Genomic DNA, 20,595 nt, shown 5'->3' with positions numbered 1-20,595 from the left:
TGTGAATCTGGGGGGGTGTCATGAGGGCTCAAGAAACAACACATGGGAAGCACAACACATGATGGTGCCTGGCAGACAGAAAGCATCACATCGTGGTCATTGCTACTTCTTTTGTCTGTCCATCTGTCCATCCACCCCTCCTCAAGTGATCATTCTATGGCAGTACTGTCCGCGAGAAATTTCTGTCACGATACACGTTCTATATCTGCAGTCATTGTCCCTACGTACGACTAGCTACACGTGGCTGTGGAGCACTGGAAATGTGACCAGTGTGGCTGAGGAACTGAGGTTTTATTTATGTTTTATTTTTAAGTTTATTTATTTATGTTGAGAGGGAGGGAGAGAACAAGTGGGGGAGGGGCAGAGAGAGGGAGACAGAGGATCTGAAGCGGGTTCTGCACCGACAAATCGTGAGATCATGACCTGAGCTGAAGTCTGATCCTTAACTGACTGAGCCACCCAGGCACCCCCGAGGAATTTAGTTTACATTAATTTAACTTTTTTTTTTTTTCAGGTGTTCTCATAGCTTTTAAAAGAGCTATTTAATTTCAATTAATTTAAATAGCTACCTGTGACCGGTGGCTACTATACTGGACAACATAGCACGTAGCCATGTCATTTCTTGGCTTAAAATCTTTCCAGGTCTCCAATGCCTTTGACGTACCATCAAGGCCCAGCATAATCTCCAGATGAGGGGTGTCCTCTGCGCACATCTTGTCCTGCAGCCACCATTCCACACCATTCCCTGCATACACTGGCTCGTGCCTGTGTCCTTCCACTCTGAACACTCTTCCTGCCTTGTCTGCCTTGGAAGCTCTTCCAGAAGCTTGACCCACCCAAGCACAGATTGAGGCTACCACCTCTGGCTCCCCCAGCCTCCAGGGCCTCTCCTCACCCTGGCATTTACCAAATAGGGTTATACTTGCCTGGTTACAGGCCTGTCTCCCTTTCTGGTTGCTCCCCAAGGATGGACCAAGGCCGTGTTGTAAGCATTTCGGTCCCCTGGTCCCCTGCACCAGGCTTGGCCACGGCTGGTGCTCTGGGAGCATAGAGATCCATGAGACACAGTGCATCCTCATGGTCCCCCAACACCCCCCTTTAGGAGGAAGCACTGACTTCCACCGAGATCCTTTCATTTCCCAAGACTGGTCCTTTTAGTATTATGGCCACATTATCACTGTGTTTCGTCAGTCCGAAGACGCCAGCAATTGTAAGAATCATCGTCAATTCAGCAACAGCCTCTTTGAGAAGAGAAAATAAAATGCAATGTGTAAATGACACATTGATTGCAATGACAATCACAATTTCTGCGCTCAGAAATGTCAAAATGTAAAGGAGGAAAACGGCCTCAGGGAAGGTAAGGTGAACCATGAGCTGGCCTCGAGGGCTACGTCCTTCTAGAGAATCAGTCAATGGTGGCACATGGAAGGCACTTTCCGCAGCTCCTTGCTTTCTTGTTCCAACTGCTCTCTGACTGGTCCCCAGAACAGGAGCATTCACATGTGTCCTATGAGTTTTTGAATGTATCAAATAGGTATCTGAATAACATTTTTTATCTGATTATAGAAATAAATACATGGTTATTGTACAACATTCTTTTTCATCTCAGGGCCTTTGCACTGGCTGTTTCTTCTTCCTAGAACACTCCTATCCTGGATTTCTTCTGGTGTCTCTCTCTCATTTGTCAGGTGTCATTTAAATGGCCCCTTTAGGGGCACCTGGTGGCTCAGCCGGTTAAGTGTCCGACTTCAGCTCAGGTCATGATCTCACAGTTTGTGGGTTCGAGCCCTGTGTCGGGCTCTGTTCTGACAGTTCGAGCCTGCTTCGGATTCTGTGTCTCCCCCTCTCTCTCTCTCTCTGCCCCTTCCCTGCTTGTGCTCTCTCTCACTCCCTCTTGCGAAAATAAATAAACTTAAAAAAACTTAAAAAATAAAATAAAATAAATGGTCCCTCTCTAGGGCCTCCTTCCCTTGCCAGCCCAGCCGATGTTGGTCTTTCCTCCTAAGTCAGTGTCTCTCAAATTAATGATCTTGTTTTTCTTCCCAGCCCTTATCAGCATTTGGAACTAGTTGTGTATTTTTTATTCTTTGTCTCTTCCCGACAAGACTGTAAACTTCTCCAAAGCAAGGACTCTTCATAGCAGGGACTCAAGAAATTTTTGTGAGTAGCCGAAAATACGAAAAAAAAAAAAAAAAACATAAAGAAAATAATAGATTCCTCATGTCCCCACTAATGGGAGAGAATTGCAACTAACATCCAGTACATGGCAATCCCTCCAGGCCTTTCTGCGTGTGTGTGTGTGTGTGTGTGTGTGTGTGTGCGCTCACACACATCACTTCTTTTTTCTTAAGATGCAACCGCTTTAGGGGCGCCTGGGTGGCGCAGTCGGTTAAGCGTCCGACTTCAGCCAGGTCACGATCTCGCGGTCCGTGAGTTCGAGCCCTGCGTCGGGCTCTGGGCTGATGGCTCAGGGCCTGGAGCCTGTTTCCGATTCTGTGTCTCCCTCTCTCTCTGCCCCTCCCCCGTTCATGCTCTGTCTCTCTCTGTCCCAAAAATAAATAAACGTTGAAAAAAAAAATTAAAAAAAAAAGAAAAAAGATGCAACCGCTTTATTTATATTACTTTGTAATCTTCTTGTCCCCCCGCCCCCCGCCATTTACCACATCATAAATATCTTTCACAACTATCTACTCAGCTGGCTGTCTCAGTTTTTAGGGAGGGCCCACTGCTTCCTTGCATAGAGTAACCCCCCTTTGCTTATCCAGCCCCTACAGGTGGCATTTAGGTGTTTCTAGTCCTCCGGGGCTGTGAAGGAGCATCTCCGTGCAAATAAGTATCTTTGCGTGATTGTCACTCAGGTCCATTAAAGTGCCATTACTGGGTCAGAGGGTCCATACATTTTACCGGACTTCGAGTAAACAGTCAAAACGGGACACTTTTCAGGTGAGGAATCCTCCTGCGAACAAGAACTTTACAAGGTTCAGAGGGAGTTGAGGAAAAGATAAGAAGCAGGCCCATCTCCCTCACTTGGGCCGCCACTACTGTCTAATTGGAGAGATTTATAAAGTCTCCCAGGGACCCAGCACTTGACCCAGAAGCCCTGTGAAGGTCCTAAGTCCTTTCTAATAGCCTCCTGGTGTATCCATTATAGGCTTGATTGTAGCAGGCTTATGCTAGGCCTTCTTTGTGAAAAATGAACTATCTAGGAAGGTCGAACTATCTTGAGAGGTTGTATCTTGAAACATGTAGATATATACATGCAGATGCTAGTGGAGTGCAGTTCATAATTATATTCTGTAATTACCCCTGACTGAACCCACAACTTAATATAGCACAGGTGTGAGCTACCAACTAACCCCAATTTCAGGTCAAAAGGGTGAAATCACTCTTTTCTCCCTCTCAACATAGTTAATAGCTAGTGTAAGACCAATGAATATTATTTGGCTTCATTTGGAACTCCATTTGTGTCGCTGCTTCCTTGCAATTCATATCGTCTGTGTCCCCAGACAAATCCAGTCTGACACTGGGCACAATTCTCCCATGTGGAAACTCAGTAACAAAGGATGGCCCCACCCTGTAGGTTTACACCATCAGAATCCAATTCTCCCTGCCCCTCCCAGCTCTGGCCTCAACTGCCTCCACTGCTGTCAGATATCAGTGGTGCTGATCCTTCATATGTAAAGAGCACATCACAGGCTATGATACACATACTGGATCCTCACAACAGCCTTGGGAGGTTGGCCAAGCAAGGTGATTAGAGTAACCCTTATGTCACAAATGGGTCAACTGAGGCTCAGGGCAGGAAAGGACATGTTCATAGAGCAAACAGGAGGCAGGGGAGAGGCTGAATCTATACCTCCTGATTCCTAGTTCAGAAGCTTTTCCATTGTATCAGGGTAGAGCCGGAGGGGCCTGCCAAGTAGCCCAGCCTGGTAAACGCCCATTTCCCCTCTTCTCCCATCTAGCCAGCTTCAGCCTTATGGGGCCCACCTAAAGGAGACCCTAAACTTCACTTTGGCAGATACTGACCTAAACCAGACAGGTAAAGGGCTGATTCTGGGCAGCCCTCTGCATCAGTGAGGTAATCATGTGGCTGGGTGATTGGGAGAACCGGCTCAGGGCTGGGCACACTCTAGTTACTACTAGGAATTCTCTTATTTAATTGGCTTACTTAGCAAAACACAAAGTTGGCAACTTTATACTGGAATTTTACTTTTCCATGAAAATCTGAAAACCACTGATTCACACAACTGCAAACAAGAAGTTACCTTATTCTTTTCCAATTACCTAGAATTTAGTCACTCTGCTCGTGTTTCAGCCGAGCTCTTTTTTAACCCTCAAGGTAGTTGCATCAAGTAGAAATTATTTTCCCTCTTTTATAGACCAAGCAAAGTTAAATCATCTGCTCCAAGTCACACAGCTCGTAAGTGACAAAGGCAGGAAGCGTAGCTACCTGGAGTAGGAGGAGGGGGAGGAGGAGGAAGAGGAGGAGAGGGAAGAGGGAGAGGAGGAGGAGGGGGAGGAGGAGGAAGAGGAGGAGAGGGAAGAGGGAGAGGAGGAGGAGGGGGAGGAGGAGGAAGAGGGAGAGGAGGAGGAGGGGGGGAGGAGGAGGAGGAGAGGGAGGAGGAGGAGGGGGAGGAGGGAGAGGAGGAGGAGGGGGAGGAGCAGGAGGAGCAGGAGGAGGAGGGGGAGGAGGGGGAGGAGGAGGAGTGGGAGAAGGGGAAGGAGGAGGAGGGAGAGGAGAGGGAAGAGGGGGAGGAGGAGGAGGGGGAGGAGGGGGAAGAGGGGGAGGAGGGGGAGAAGGGGAAGGAGGAGGAGGGGGAGGAGAGGGAAGAGGGGGAGGTGGAGGAGGGGGAGGGGAGGAGGAGGAGGAGGGGAAGGAGGAGGAGGATGAGGGGGAGGAGGGGAGGAGGAGGAGGAGGAGGAGAGGGAAGAGGGAGAGGAGGAGGAGGGGGAGGAGGAGGAAGAGGGAGAGGAGGAGGAGGGGGAGAGGAGGAGGAGGAGCGGGAGGAAGGGAAGGAGGAGGAGGGGGAGGAGGAGGAGGGGGAGGAGGGGGAGGAGGAGGAGGGGGAGGAGGGAGAGGAGGAGGAGGGGGAGGAGGAGGAGGGGGAGGAGCAGGAGGAGCAGGAGGAGGAGGGGGAGGAGGAGGAGGAGTGGGAGAAGGGGAAGGAGGAGGAGGGAGAGGAGAGGGAAGAGGGGGAGGAGGACGAGGGGGAGGAGGGGGAAGAGGGGGAGGAGGGGGAGAAGGGGAAGGAGGAGGAGGAGGGGGAGGAGAGACAAGAGGGGGAGGTGGAGGAGGAGGAGGGGGAGGAGGGGAGGAGGAGGAGGGGAGGAGGAGGGGGAGGAGGAGGAGGAGGGAGAGTAGGAGGAGGGGAAGGAGGGGGAGGGAGAGGAGGGGGAGGAGGGGGAAGAGGGGGAGGAGGGGGAGAAGGGGAAGGAGGAGGAGGGGGAGGAGAGGGAAGAGGGGGAGGTGGAGGAGGGGGAGAAGGAGGAGGGGGAGGAGGGGAGGGGGAGGGGGAGGAGGGGGGAGGAGCAGGAGGAGAAGGGGAGGAGGGCGAGGAGGGGGAGGAGGAGGAGAGGGAAGAGGAGGAGGGGGAGGAAGAGGAGGGGGAGGAAGAGGACGGGGAGGAGGAGGAGTGGGAGAAGGGGAAGGAGGAGGAGGGGGAAGAGAGGGAGGAGGAGGAGGGGGAGGAGAGGGAAGAGGGGGAGTTGGAGGGGGGAGGAGGAGGAGGAGTGGAAGGAGGAGGAGGAGGAGGGGGAGGAGGAAGAGGAGGGGGAGGAGGGGAGGAGGAGGGGGGAGCAGGAGGAGGGAGAGGAGGGGGAGGAGAGGGAGGAGGGGGAGGAGAGGGAGGAGTGAGAGGAGGGGGAGGAGAGGGAGGAGGGGGAGGAGAAGGAGGGGAGGAGGAGGGGGAGCAGGAGGAGGAGGAGGGGGAGGAGCAGGAGGAGGGAGAGTAGGAGGAGGGGGAGGAGGGGGAGGAAGGGGAGGAGGGGGAGGAAGGCGAGGGGGAGGAGGAGGGGGAGGAGAAGAAATTTCCCCAAACATAACAGAGCAAGAATGCATCTGCTCATTCACTCACTCACTCACTCACTCACTCACTCCACTAAACCTTTGCTGAGTACCCGCTGGGGAGGAAGCCAGCCTAACAGAAAGGAGGTGTGTGGGGATGGGCACTCCCAGACTGGGGTCCCGGCTGTGCTCCATGTCAGCAGAGTGAGCAGCCTGGCCACCTGACCTCCCAGAGCCTTGGTGTCTCCAACTGTAATGTGAAAATGACACACTTTCATCGCGGGGTTGCTGTGAGGACCACACAGGACAGCACATGAGGAGGGGGCCTCACAGAGCCTGGAGTACAGTCATTGCTTGATGGACACCAGTCCCCAGCCTGTCCCTGAAATGAGAGCCGTGGCAAGGTCACCACCACTCCAGAGGTAGGGTTGGTGGTGCTCTTTGAGATCGTCCAGCTCAGTTTTCCCACTGTACGGATAGAAAAATTGAGGCTGAGACAGAGACAGTGACTTGTCCAAGGTTGTAGTGCAGGGTAATGGCAAAGATGGGACCAGAACTCCCATCTTCTGATCCCCAACTTCTGCTTCTCTCCTTGGCAGCAGGTTAGGGATTACCTTTCACTGTGGCAGCCAAGTAAACTGGAATGTAAGTAGACTGGCGATAGATGGAAGCATTAACGATATGTTGTTGCACAGCTTAAAGAAAACAGTAGGTTTTTGACCAGCGAGTAAATATCTAAAATATATTTTCTTGCTTATCAAACAAGTACACATCATCTACTCTGTGCCCACCAGTACTATGCTAAGGCCTGAAGAAACATGAATTCATTCATTCATCACTATAATTCTATGAGGAAGTTACTATGATTCCCACCCCTACGTTACAGATGAGGAAGCTGAGGCAGGGAGTGGTTAATCAATTTTCTCAGGGTCCTGCAAACACTAGGTTGCCAGAGCTGGGATTTGATCTTAAGCAGTCTGGCCCCAGAGTCCGTATCATAACCCCATGCCATGCTGCTTCAGAACAATGACTTGCTTTCGACTATGTCTACAAGAGCGTACATACACATGACTTGACATAGTAATGCTAATCACAATCATAATAGCAATGGCAGAGAAAAGGATACAAATAGACAACCCCCTCTGTGATGCTTTTGGAAAACTTAATAGTGCCCACCCATGCTTCAAGACTAGCCGTTCTCCTTATCCCTTTCTTGACGCCCTCTCCACTGCCCATGCCCCTCTTCCAGCTGGAATACTTGTCCTCTCTTGTCTGAATTCAAGCCTTGTCCTTCAACACTCAGCTTGAATGTCGCCAGCTCTGGGAACGTTTCTCAGATGATGTATCCTGTCACAGGGGGTCAACGTTCCCTGGGTCAATGTTAATGGCAGAGTTTGACACTGTATCCCACGATGAGGATGGTAAAGAAGATGATTTTGCTGAAGGAACCCTCCCAGTGGTCTCAGGTCCCTCCCCAAACCAATAAGGCCCTGGAATAAGATCAGCTATTACTTCACTGAGGCATGGATGTGTCCACTTAATGCTTGCAATGCCACAATCATTTATGAAGCGCTTTCTTGGTACATTCAGTAAGTGCTCCAAGACTTTGGGTCAAGTGCTGTCATCCCTGTTTGAGCAGGGAGGAGCCTGGCTTGGGAAAAGTCAGGTGACTTGTCCAAGGTCACAGAACCAACTGAGTGGTAAAGCTGGGTCCTGAAACCAGGTTCTCAGATCCCTTCTCCCAGGGAAAGCACTTCATATAACTGTCATAGTAAAAACGATTCCAGCAAGAATCAGTAGTAGATCTGGGTGGGGTGACGGGGGGGAAGGTTTGATAAAGAACAGGATATTCACATAGCCTTGAAGTATCTCCCTATAAAATACTTATTACAAAGGACAATCTGGCAACAGGGGAACTGGAAACCATCTGGGATAGTTAGTTTTATGGGTTCTTGGCTAGACTGTAGTACCCAGTTCTTCAGTCAAACATTCTGGCTGACAGTGTGCAAGCATTTTGTGGATGTGGTTAACATCTAGAATCAGTTGGCCTTAAGAAAATAAGGAGATTATCCTCAGCGATGTGGGTGGGCCTCATCCAATCAGTTGAAAGACTTTCAGAACAACCACTGAGGTTTCTCAGAGAACAAAATTCTACCTTGCACATCAAACTGAAGCAGCAACTCCTGCCTGAATTTCCAGAGTGCTGGCCTGCCCTGTGGATTTCAGACTTGCCAGCCCTACAGTTGTGCAAGCCAATTCCTTAATAGAAATCTCTCATTTTCTCTCTCTCCATACACACAACACACACACATATATAAAACATATATATGTAAATGTCTTAATATATGGATCCATGATTCATTATATATTGTGTATATGTGTGTGTGTGTGAATATACATCTATCACTGATATGCCATCTTAATCATGTGATCAAAATTAATATCACCAATAAGGGGCAAAAGGGCATCACGTGCTTCCAAATGTTATATCCTCAGAAGGACACATCATGTAGGTGGTATTACTTTGTAATCGGAAAAAGTAAAAATATTAATCACACGATAAAAAACAACGTCTCTCCTCTTTCCTCAGGTGCTCCCAGGCTGGCAGTGACACTGGCCATTAGGCCCGGTGACCACCATGCACCTGGCCCAGAAATGGGTTCCCACTTGGTGAGTGTGTCCAGAGGAGGATCTGTTCTCCGTCCTCCCTTTGTCTCGGCCTCCCTCCCTGCCCCTCCCCCACCGCGGCCTGGAAAACACTCACAGTTGGTAATTTCCTCCCCGCCACCCAGCAGGCCCAGGATAATTCCACCGTCTCCATTTGACGATGCCAGTGTAGCAGTGACTCACTTTGCACACATCTGTGGATTCCTGTCAGAGCTGGTTATCTGTCTAAGGAGGGATGTTAACATTTATGGCAGTGAGCAGGGACGTGTGACAGTTCAAGAAAGCAAGGTGCCAGCTACCTTTTGGAGCTGCAGGTGGTTTTTATGAAAGCAGAATATTGCCACTTATTATTTATTTCACTTTTTATTTTTAAAATGTGATTAATATAGCTCGCCAATAAATTTGGCCGGGCACAAGTATTTATGAAGCATTCTTGGCAGGCTTGGGGTGACACAGCCTAATTGCTAGGTGGGCAGAGGCAGCCCTGTGAAGTGAGCTGCTCAGCCTGAATGCGAACCAGCCTCATTTTATGGGCTTCTGAGGCGGTGGTTCTCACTGAGCTCTGGGGGAATAATCCCAGGAGGCTCCTAGCAGGGGAAGCAAGGCGAGAGAAGGCTGACAGAGCCTGAGAGGCCGTGGAGAGAGCTCCAGGCAGGTAGGCCAGGGTTCAAAGCCCAGCCCCCCAAGGGAGTGGCATAAGCTGGGCAACCCCTCTAAATCTCTGTTTCCCCACATGTAAAAGGTTTCAAAGGGTTGCTGAGAGGGTTTAATGAGTCCACATTTGGAAAGTGTCCTACAGTGCCTTACAAATAAATAATAGGTACTCAGGAACGTTAAGTTTGATATTTACAAGATGATGGCCTCTCTAGAACAAAGCTTGGTTTTGAATCCTAGCTCTGCCACTATTAGCTGTGTGGCTCTGGGTAATTACTGAACTCCTCTGTGCCTCAGTTCCTTCAGGCATAAAAGGGGAATAACCAGAGGGCTGCAAAAAGGATTAAATGAGACAATCTATACCTAGCACTCCACCGGTACCTAATATAGCTGCTAAATTGTTGTTACTTCTTCCCTTGCCTTCTGCCTGCCTCCTTCCGTGGTCTGGCCCGAAAGACATTTCCTGCTGGTGAATTCCTACTTCTCCTTTGAAGCCTAGTTGAAATATCACCTCTTCTGTAAAGTCTTCTGTGACCGGTTTAGCAGAAGTAATAACGTCTGCCCTGTCTGCAGACAAGACACTTTGTACATCTCCATGCTGATCACTCTCAGAGCCCTGCATTATAGGATGGTCCCACCTTCAGGGTAGGACGAGGTTTTATTTGCTGCAAACCTGCTACAGTAGATGTCCAACCCTCACCAACTCACAGCACACAGAGAGAGAAGAGGGTAATATTGGCCTGGCAGTGCCACCTCTAACTACCTGGTAGCAGAGGAGATCGATAACTGTGTCCCCCTATAACTCGTTTGCAGCACACTGGGAAGCCTGTGTGGCTAAGTTCTGGCCTGGTGCCTAGAGTCCGTGGCCCAGCTCTCAGGGGGTGCTTGGGGAATGTGTGCTGGTGAAGGATGGGTCACAGGGATTGTCTTAGCAGCTGCCACCTCTCCCTGTCAACAGTTTGAGTAGGACCAGGTGGTGACAGTGCTGGATTAGTGGAGGAAAGAGCTGTCCCTTGGGGCTCCTGGATCCCCAAGTTGAAGTGGAGACCAGAGACCCTGTCAGGTCTGTGAAGCTGTGTGTTTCAGGTGAGTTCCACAGTTCAGGCCAAAGACAGGTTGTCCTGCTTCACAGGCTCCCCATCCCAGAGGATGGGTGGGGTGTGTTGACTTCGGAGGGGTGGCACTGAGAACAGGGACAGGGTACCCTGAGACAGGCCCTTTGTCAGCAAAGCACCTGACCCTGCTTTCCCAGGCTATTAAGCTGTGGCCATCTTTCCGGGCCTGTGCTGTGAAGGATCTCCCTTCCTCTTTCAGGGCTAAGGCATTCACCAAAACGGGGCCTCCTCAATGTGCCAGGGGCCGTGCTGCACACAGGGGGCACAGAGATGGGTTAGACTGTGGGCCCACTGTCAGGAGCCCACGGTCTAGTGGGGAACTGCCATGGAAACCCAAGTACAATATGGTGCCAGGCACGCTACAAATGTTAATCCACAGAGGACATGGGTCATATAGAGAAAGGAGGGGTGGAGGAGGAGTGTCGAGGAAGGCGTTGGAGAGGAGACGCAAAGCACTGCCAAAGCACAGCTTGGCAGGAATTTTCTGGATGGAATGAGTGAGAGAGAAGCACGCCAGGCAGAGGGATCACACAATGAGAAAGAGTTATGAAAAATGCCGTCTGTGGGGACCTCGAAGTTCATGGTGGAGGGGTAAGGTGTGAGGAGAGAGAGGCAGGGTAGGTGATGAGCCACAGGAGTGTCAACCTATCCCATCCCTTGTGTGAGGTGCAGAGGACCTCCTGCCCTGCACGAACACGCTCTGCCATAAGCAGTAACATCTTTGTGCATTTTTTAAATTTTAATCTTAATTTTTATTTGAGAGAGAGAGCTCGAGCGAGTGTGCTCGCACATGTGAGCAGGGGAGGGGCACAGTGAGAGAGTGAGAGAGAGAGAGAGAGAGAGAGAGAGAGAGAGAGAGAGAGCATCTCAATCCTCAGCCTCAGCACAGAGCCCCAGTTAGGGGGCTCAATCCCACGACCCTGGGGTCATGACCTGAGGTGAAGTCAAGAGCCAGACGCTTAACCAACTGAGCCACCCAGGCACCCCAAGTAGTAACATCTTTGAATACTTATAGAGGACACATTTACTCACGTGAGTATACCTGTGTCTGTTAATTTGTATATGCTTGTGTGTAAATAATATCAACAATTAAATTCTAGAATATGGGTGGTTAAGTTCTTCAGATACAAGGAAACTCTGAGAGAGTCAGGCAGGATTCAGTGTGGTGGGGGTTTTGGTATGGTGGAGGGTACGGTTAGGGGCACAGGGAGTGCTGTGAAGTCAGAGACACCCACTTTCAGTCTCTGTTCTAGGGATACTGCATACGGTTGGGCAGGTTGCTCACTGCTTGAGGACATACAGTTAAGGGAGGTGACTCAGGGCTGGGCTCCTGTGTTTACTTGGGTAGGGAAGGTGTAACATTTCCTAATTCACACAAAGGGGCTGCCTGGGCTCTTCTGGGCCAGGCCAGCTAGAGTGAAGGAGAGATTTTTTTTTTTAATGGAAGAACTGGCTCAGATGACTTCCCAAGTCCCTTCCAGCACTAATATTACACACACACACACACACACACACACACACACACACACACACACTCACACACTCACTCACTTAGGTAAGTTGATTTGGTTTCCTCGTTGGCCAAGGAGGGTCATTTCCATAGCATCATCTTCTGGTTTAGCCAGGCTGGACTCCCTGCCTCTCTGCTTTCCTTTTCCAGGGATCCCACCAGGATCCTCCTCCTCCTTCCAGGCAGGGTTCCCACCCTCAGGAAACCTGCAGGCCACTCCTCCCCCTCCCGCCCCCCTCCCCACTAGGTCACTGATTCTTTAACCCTCCCCCTCCCCCTCGGAGCACCACCTGGCCCTCCCTGATTCAGAGTAAGGTAGAGGTTGGAGCTTACTTCCATCAACAACCAACTTGTCTTAGGAAAAAGGGAGGCTGAAGAGGGAATTCTTACACCCTCGCTAGTTTTAGCAATTTTCAAGCCTCTATTCAAAATGAGTGACCCTCTCAGGTGGGAGTCTAGGCTGACAGTGAAGGCAAATGAAACACACTTAGTGGTGGTACAAAAGCAAAGATGAAAATCCACTCTGTTTTATTGTTGCTGTGAGTGAGAAAGCAGCCAGCCCCGGCGGGGTCAGGGAGACAGCTAGACTTCATTCAGAAGAGGGAGGAGGAGGGGGGAGGAAGAGAAGAGAGAGGGCCATCTTGGAGCAAATCCAAGACCCAGTCAGGCAAAGCCTGGAGAAGAAACTTCATGCCCTTCATACCCTGATTATCTGAACTTGGTGGGATTGTGTCTGACTCACTCCCCCACCTATTGGGCCTGGTGGTGTAAGTGGGCATGGGGGGGTGGGGGAACTCCGATTTCATGAAATCCGTTTTAATCACCTTCTGCAATCCACAACACTCAGTAATTACAAGGCTCTTATGCTCAAGTACAAAAAAACTCACCGAGAAAGCAACATTAAGCTTGCGAGCGGAAACATGAAAATTCATGAAATGCACAATTAAGGATCCAGCGACAATGTTAACTCTCCCCTTTGCAGGCACAGTCACTGCAGATTACCAACAAATGGGCAAATCTAAACCCTGAGGCATCTGCCGATGTTGGGAACCCTCACCTCGCCATGCCTGCTCTCACCATGGATTACCGTTTGCTATTGCCCAAGGTTGTTCTGGGGCCCAGCTTAGGGAGTAGGAGCTCCGGGAGCCGGGGAGTGCAGCGGGGGAGGGGGTGGGGTGGAAGGGAAGGGCAGGTCTACCTGGGAAAGGAGAAGCCAAAGAGTTGTGTTTTAGAAATGCCCCACTGCTTGCCGTCACCTGCAGAGTCTACAAAAGACATGGCCAGATCTTCATGTTCTTTCCCACTAACCAAGGGAATTCAAGAGGAGTAGAGATTATGGTCACCTCCTATCAGCTTCAGCTCTCAAACTGTCCTCCTTCCACTCTTACCCTTAAACCCTTAATCCAGAGCCTCCCTGGTTTTCTCCTCCAGGACCCTAACTCTACCTCTATCTCAGTCCCTGCTGTCAACCCTGTGCCCCTAGTCCACTCTGTAAACTGGCTTCCAGGCCAATCTTGCTAAGCATACATTTAAGAGGGATCCCCTGACCTGCCTCTTCTTACAACGTCATGTGAATAAAGCAGGGCAAAAATGGCAGCTGAAGTATGATCTTAACTATGTTACATCAGGAAAAAAAAAAAAAAAAACCCACCTCAGATAAGGAAATTAACCAAATGTTCATGGGTTATTTTTGGATTTGGTGCCTGTAAGGTGGGAGATAGGAGAAAAAAAGAGATTAACAGGGCTTTGTACCTTGTTTCACTTGTGAAAATTTTCACAATGAGTATAATTTACAGTCAGGGAAGAAATGAGATAAACTTTAAATGTCACCTCTGTTCAAAACCGTCCTGTAGTTCCTTATTTTCTACATGACAAAATAGAAACTCCAAGCTTCATATTTACAAGCTGCTAAGCCCTGGTTCTCTCTGTACAGATGTGACCTGTATAGTCACACAGGGTCCTGCACTCAGAAGGGCCCATCCTTGGTTAAATGCTCTGCGGTGGCTATCTTCAAATTCTTAATACTTTTTTGAAAGTATTTAAAAAAAATTTTAATGCCTTATTTATTTTTGAGAAAGAGAGAGAGAGAGAGAGAGAGAGAGAGAGAGAGAGAGAGAATAAGCAGGGGAGGGGCAGAGAGAGAGAGGGAGACAGAGTCCAAAGCAGGCTCCAGGCTCTGAGCTGTCATCACAGAGCCAGATGCGGGGTTTGAACTCGTGAACCGTGAGATCATGACTTGAGCCAAAGTCACTTCACTGATTGAGCCAAGCAGGCGCCCCAAATTCTCAATAATTTTTAAAAGGGATACACATTTTTAGTTCACATTGTACCCCACAAATTTTATAAGTGAACCTGTTTATCAGGGTGTCTTCATCAAGGGAATCACAGCCCAATTATTCAGAACAAAACAGTGCAGACAGCCTTTGGACTGCTGTGTGGGGTGAGGTCTTCAGGCTGTGGCCAAGATGGTTAGGAAGCCACATCATATGAACTGGGGAGATTCAGTCAGGGATGTGAAGAGTCCAGGGAGACTCAACAAATGTTCACTGAACACCTCGAGTACTCTTCTAGGTGCTAAGAACACAGTCATAAACAAAGCAGGCTAGGCCAAGTCCCTGCTCTCTGGAACTGCAGTGCTAGCCAGGGGAGACACGCAATATCTCTGTGGCTAGTGCCGTGAAGAGAAATGAATCAGGATAAGGGAGACAGAGGCCTGGAGGAGGGGGGAACACCACTTGATTCAGGACCTGGAAGGAAGTCAGTAAGCCCTTGGATGATGGAAATGCGGGAGAGGTAGATACATACACAGACAATTACAATACACTGTGGGGTTTGCTATGGAGAAACTCAGAAGGGGCATAAATGAGGAGGGACATATTTCACCTGGGATGGGCAGAGGACAGGGCTGGGGCTGGAATTAGTTCTGAATTATCTTGACGTCTTTTTTCTAACCCTAAAACTAGCGGAAACCACATCATATTGACTGTACCTTCATAACTTTCCTTCTGTTCCCACTACCACGGACTGACTCAGGTCTGCACTTCCCCTGAATCACTGCAACAAACTCAATCTGGTCTTTTCTTCTCATGCTACCCCTCTCCTGAATAATTGCTTCTACTCTGGGGCCTGCAACCCGAGTCTTATTCTTCAGCCCTGACCTCTTTCTTGAACTCCAGATCTCAATACCTAACTGCCCTTGTTCTTGAGAATCCCTAGTGTCTGCAAGAGGGTGCAGCATTCTAGCTGGCCTCACATGCTATTCCTAGTTGGGCATTCTAGGGTACTGGCCAAGACCACCAGAATCTTGTGAGCAAGGTCAGGAAACTGAGGCAACAGAAATAGAATATAGGGATTTTTCTCTACCTTAGGGTTAGGATATTAGATTGGCTTTTCCAGAAACTCAAATCCATCGGTGTCCTCGTGTTAATGGGATTTGAGGACACTCGGAAAGTTCACATGAGACTGAAATACAAAGCAGAATGTGAATATATTAATTGACAATGGAGAAAAAATCTCTTCACATTAATCTGACTATAGTTTTCTACATAGCAAGCCAAATTATTCTTAGAGGGTAGTTGGATGAACATGGTAAATTACAAATGCCATTCCTCACTTGTGTGACACTCAGGGACAAGGGCTTAACATTCATTATATATAAAACCCCAATTATAATGCCTACTGCACTTGGGGTGCCTGGGTGGCTCAGTCAGTTGAGCGACTGACTTCAGCTCGGGCCATGATCTCGCAGTTCACGAGTTCAAGCCCCACGTCAGGCTCTGTGCTGATAGCTTGGGGCCTGGAGCCTGCCTCAGATTTTGTGTCTACCTCTCTGTCTGCCCCTCTCCCACTCACACTGTCTCTCTCTCTCTCAAAAATAGAATAAACGTTAAAAAATTTAAAAAAAATAATGCCTACTGCACAGATGAAGAAACTGAGATTCAGAGAGGCTAAGTAGCTTGCCTTAGTTCACACAGCTAATAAGCAGTAAAGCTGGGATGCCAATTTAGTACCAAAGCCTGTTTGTCTGTTTTTTTTAACCACCAATAAATACCAAATAGATGGTATTACTATAGAGGAAAGAGTGAAAAGTTTTTGTCTAAGTCAAGTTGATGTTTAACATAATACCTGTGACAGTGTTCTGATACAGTTTTATAGTCACACAGATGGGAAAGATTATTCTTGAAAATGCTCTCCCCAGATGAATCTTTATAATCAAGGTTTTACGGTAAACGTACTACGTAAGAGTTGCTTTTCAAAGGACTTCTGTAAAGCAAGTAAATGATTTTGTTTCTGAAAATGAATAATCATCCCTGATTTACCTCCTACATAGTAAATCTGCTGGAGTCAAAAATACACTGATGCCAGATAGACTTCAGGTTCTGATTCTTGAATGACGTCAACCATGTTGCCTTGGACCCACAAGTCACTGGACTCAGTTTTCCTTATTTGTAAAACAGTGATGATAATATAGACCTCATAGGACTTTTTAGGGCAAACTAGAGATTGTGTAAAATGTTTACCACAGATCTGCATATAAGTACTTTATACTTATGCTCAAAAACTTAATAAGTTTTCATTAATTTTTTTCCATTTTCTTGATAAACAATTGATACATATCACTGTAAAAGTTTAAGGAGTATAGCATGATGATTTGATTTACATATATTGTGAGATGATTCCCACAGCAGGTTCAGCTGAAATCCATCTTTTCACACAGATATGATAAAAAGAAAAGAAAGAAGAAAAGACAAATGGAAAGACAAATTCTACTTGTGATGAGGACTCTTAGGACCTACTCTCGTCACCACTTCCCTACGTATCTAACACGGCAGCGTTAGCTCCGGTCATCATGTTGCTCATTACATCCTTAGTGCTTATAACTGGACATCTGGTACCTTTCGCCCATCTTCCTCCAATTCTTCTCGTCCTCACCTTCTGCCTCTGGTAACCAAAAGTCTGGTCTCTTTTTCTGTGAGTCTGCTTGTTTTTCTGGTTTGGGTTTTTGTTGCTGTTGTTGTTGTTGTTGTTGTTGTTGTTGTTGCTGTTGCTGTTTTGGATCTCAACTACAAGTAAGATAATACGGTATTTGTCTTTGTCTTTTTTTTAAATACTTATTTTGAGAGAGAGAGAAAGAAAAAGAGAGAGCGAGCACATGAGCAGGGGAAGGGCAGAGAGAAAGGGAGAGAGAGAGAATGTCAAGCAGGCTCTGTGCTGTCAGTGCAAAGCCTGAGGTGGGTTTGATCCCATGAACCATCAGACCACGGCCTGAGCCGAAGTCAGGAGTCGGACGCTTAACCAACTGAGCCACCCAGGTGCCCCTTTGTCTTTTTGATTTATTTCATTTATCATTAATGCCTTCAAAGTTCATCCATTTTGTCACAAATGGCATGATTTCCTTGGTTTTTTTATGGTTGAATAATATTCCGTGTATGTCTACATACCCACCAATAAATATGCACACAATCCACACACACAGATGCCAACAATTGTTATCTCATCTTTTTGATTGTGGCCATTCTAGGTGCGAGGTAGTATCTCATTGTGGTTTTAATTTGCATTTCCCTAATGACGAATGATGTTAGTATCTTTTCATGTACCTACTGAAATGTCTATTAAGGTCCTTTGCCCATTTTGTAATTGGGTTATTGTTTTGTTTGTTTGCTTGTTTGTTTTTGCTATTGAGTTATATAAATTCTTTATATATTTTGGATATTAACCCCTTATCAGATAAATGGTTTGCAATTATCTTTTCCCATTCTGTGGGTTGTCTTTTTACTTTGTTGAGGGTTTCTCTTGTTGTGCAGAAGCATTTCAATTTGAAGTGTTACTTGTTTATTTTTCATATTGTTGCATGTGCTTTGGGTGTCACATCCGAGAAAGCATTATCAAGACCCACGGCAAAGAGCTTTTTCCCTCTGTGTTCTTCTAGTTGCAGGTCTTACATTTAAGTCTTTGATCCATTTTGAGTTACTTTTTAGAGTGGTGTAAGAGATGGGTCCAGTTTCATTCTATTACGTGTAACTATCCAGTTATTCCCAGCACCACTTATTGAAGAGACTGTCTTTATTGTCTTTTCTCTATTGACTGTTCATGGCTCCCTTGTAAACTATTTGTTATCTATATATGTTTAGGTTTATTTCTGGGCTATCGACTCTTTTGCGTTGGTCTATTTCTCTGTTTTTATGCCAATAACATACCGTTTTGATGACTATAACTTTATAATATAGTTCAAAATTAGGAACTTTGATGCCTGCTGCTTTGTTCTTACTCGGATGTCTTTGGCTATTCAGGATCTTTTGTGTTTCCATATAAATTTTTAGGGGTGCTTTTTCTACTTCTGTAAAAAGGGCCACTGGAATTTTGATAGAGATTGTACTGAATCTGTGGATGGCTTTGGATAGTATGAACATTTTAACAGTATCAACTCTTTGAATTGATGAACACAGGATACCTTTCCATTTATTTGTGTCTTCTTTGATTTCTTTCATCAGTGTCTTATAGTTTTCAGAGTACAGATCTTTCACCTCCTTAGTTAAATGTATTCCTAAATATTTTACCATTTTTGATGCTATTGTCAGTGGGATTGATTGCTTTATTTCTTTTTCAGAAAATTTGTTGTTAGTATATAGAAACACTGTTGATTTTTTAAAAATGTTTATTCATTTTTGAGACAGAGAGCATGAGCGGGGAAGGGGCAGAGAGAGAGAAGGGAACAGAGGATCCAAGGCAGGCTCTGTGCTGACAGCAGCGAGCCAGATGTGGGGCTCGAACTCATGAACTATGAGATCATGACCTGAGCCGAAGTCAGATGCTCACACCCAGGCACCCTAAAACACTACTGATTTTTGTATGTTAATTTTGCATCCTGAAACTTTACTGAATTCATTGATTAGACCTCACAGGTTTCTTTCTTTCTTTCTTTCTTCCTTCCTTCCTTCCTTCCTTCCTCCCTCCCTCCCTCCCTCCCTCCCTCCCTCCCTTCCTTTCTTTCTTTCTTTCTTTCTCTTTCTCTCTTTTTTTTTGTTTTTGGCAGAGTCTTTAGGAGTTTATATAAAATCATGTCATCTGCAAATAGAAACAATTTTATTTCTTCCCTTTCCAATTCTGAAAACTTTTCTTTTTCTTGTCTGACTGCTTTAGCTAGACCTTTAAGTACTATATTGAATAAGAGTGGTAAAATTGGGCACTCTTGTTCTGTATTTGTTCGTTTCATCTGTAGATGAAAATCTTCCAACTTTTCACTACTGAGTATGATGCTAGCTGTGGGCTTATCATATATGGTTTTATATGTTGAGATATGTTCCTTCTGTGCCTAATTTGTTAAGAGTTTTTACCATGAATAGATGTTGAATTTTATCAAATGCTTTTTCTGCATCTATTGAGATGATCATGATTCTTTCATTCTATTATGTGATATATCATGTTAATTGATTTATGTATGTTGAACCAACCTTGCATCCCTGGGATAAATCCCACATGATCATTGTGAATAATACTTTTAATGTGCTTTTGGATTCATTTGCTAGTATTTTATTGAGAATGTTTGTACCTATATTTATTGGGGATATTGGCCTGTAGTGTTTTGTTTTGTTTTGTTTCTCCAGTAATGTCTTTTTCTGGTTTTGGTATCAGGATAATGCTGGTTATTAAGTGAGTTTGGGAGTATTCACTCCTCTTTTATTTTATTTTATTTTTTTTGGAAGAGTTTGGAAAGGATTGGTGTTAATCCTTCCTGAAAAGTTTGGTATAATTTGGGGCACCTGCATGGCTCAGTCAGTTAAGCATCCAACTTCAGCTTAGGTCATGATCTCACGGTTTGTGAATTCAAGACCCGTGTTGGGCTCTGTGCTGCAGCTCAGACAGAGCCTGGAGCCTGCTTCGGATTCTGTGTTTCCCTCTCTCTCTGCCCCTCCCCTACTCATGCTCTGTCTCCTTCTCTCTCTCTCAAAAATATATAAACATTAAAAAAAAAATACAGAGAGAGGGAGAGGGGGAAAAAAGTTTGGTAAAACTCATCAGGGAAGCCATCTGGTCCTGGGCTTTTTTTTGTTGTTGGGAGATTTCTGATTACTGATCAATCTCCTTACTAATGATTGGCGTATTCAAATTTTCTGTTTCTTCTTGATTGGTCTTGGTAAACTGTATGTTTCTAAGATTTTTCCATTTCTTCTAGATTGCCCAGTTTGTTGGCATATAGTTGCTCATAGTAGCCTCTATGACCTCCTCAATTTCTGTGGTAGTAACTGAAATGTCTCCTTTTTCATTTATAATTTTTATGATTTGGGTTCTTTATCTTTCTTCCATGGTTAGTCTAGCTAAGGGTTTACCACTTTTGTTTACCTTTTCAAAGAACCAACTTGTAGTTCAGAGAATCCTTTCTCTTGTTTTTGTGTTATCTATTTCATTTATTTCTACTCTGATCTTTATTTTTTCCTTTCTTCTGCTAACTTTAGACTCACTTTGTTCTTTTTCTAGCTCCCTTAAGTGTGGCATTAGGTTGCTTATTTGGGATCTTTCTTGCTTCTTAACATAGGTGTTTATTGCTATGAACTTCCCTCTTAGAATTGCTTTTGCTACATCCCATTCTACTCTCTGTCTCTATGATTTGATTACTGTAGGTGCCTCATATAAGTGTATCATAC

General features: G+C 46.5%; 1 protein-coding gene and 1 long non-coding RNA gene across 8 annotated transcripts in view; one reads left to right on the top strand and one right to left on the bottom strand.

Moving 5' to 3' along the window:
• Positions 1–20,595, bottom strand: part of TENM4 (teneurin transmembrane protein 4) — a 2,911,279-nt gene that overhangs the window by 417,825 nt on the left and 2,472,859 nt on the right. The gene's annotated exons all lie outside the window — the stretch shown is intronic.
• On the top strand, positions 1,872–11,235 carry LOC123601096. 3 transcript variants are annotated; one of them, XR_006713966.1, is made up of 5 exons: positions 1,872–2,160; positions 4,383–4,423; positions 6,610–6,715; positions 8,598–8,677; positions 8,803–11,235. It is a non-coding gene; the product is annotated as an uncharacterized LOC123601096 (long non-coding RNA). The 3 variants fall into 3 exon arrangements; XR_006713965.1 differs by lacking the exon at positions 8,803–11,235 and having other exon boundaries at positions 8,598–8,796; XR_006713967.1 differs by lacking the exons at positions 1,872–2,160; positions 8,803–11,235 and adding an exon at positions 2,660–3,932 and having other exon boundaries at positions 8,598–8,796.

Source organism: Leopardus geoffroyi, chromosome D1 (genome assembly GCF_018350155.1).
Source record: "Leopardus geoffroyi isolate Oge1 chromosome D1, O.geoffroyi_Oge1_pat1.0, whole genome shotgun sequence".
Lineage (NCBI taxonomy): Eukaryota > Metazoa > Chordata > Mammalia > Carnivora > Felidae > Leopardus > Leopardus geoffroyi.
Note: the sequence above shows the minus strand (reverse complement) of the source record. Positions and strands in the feature narration are given on the sequence as shown.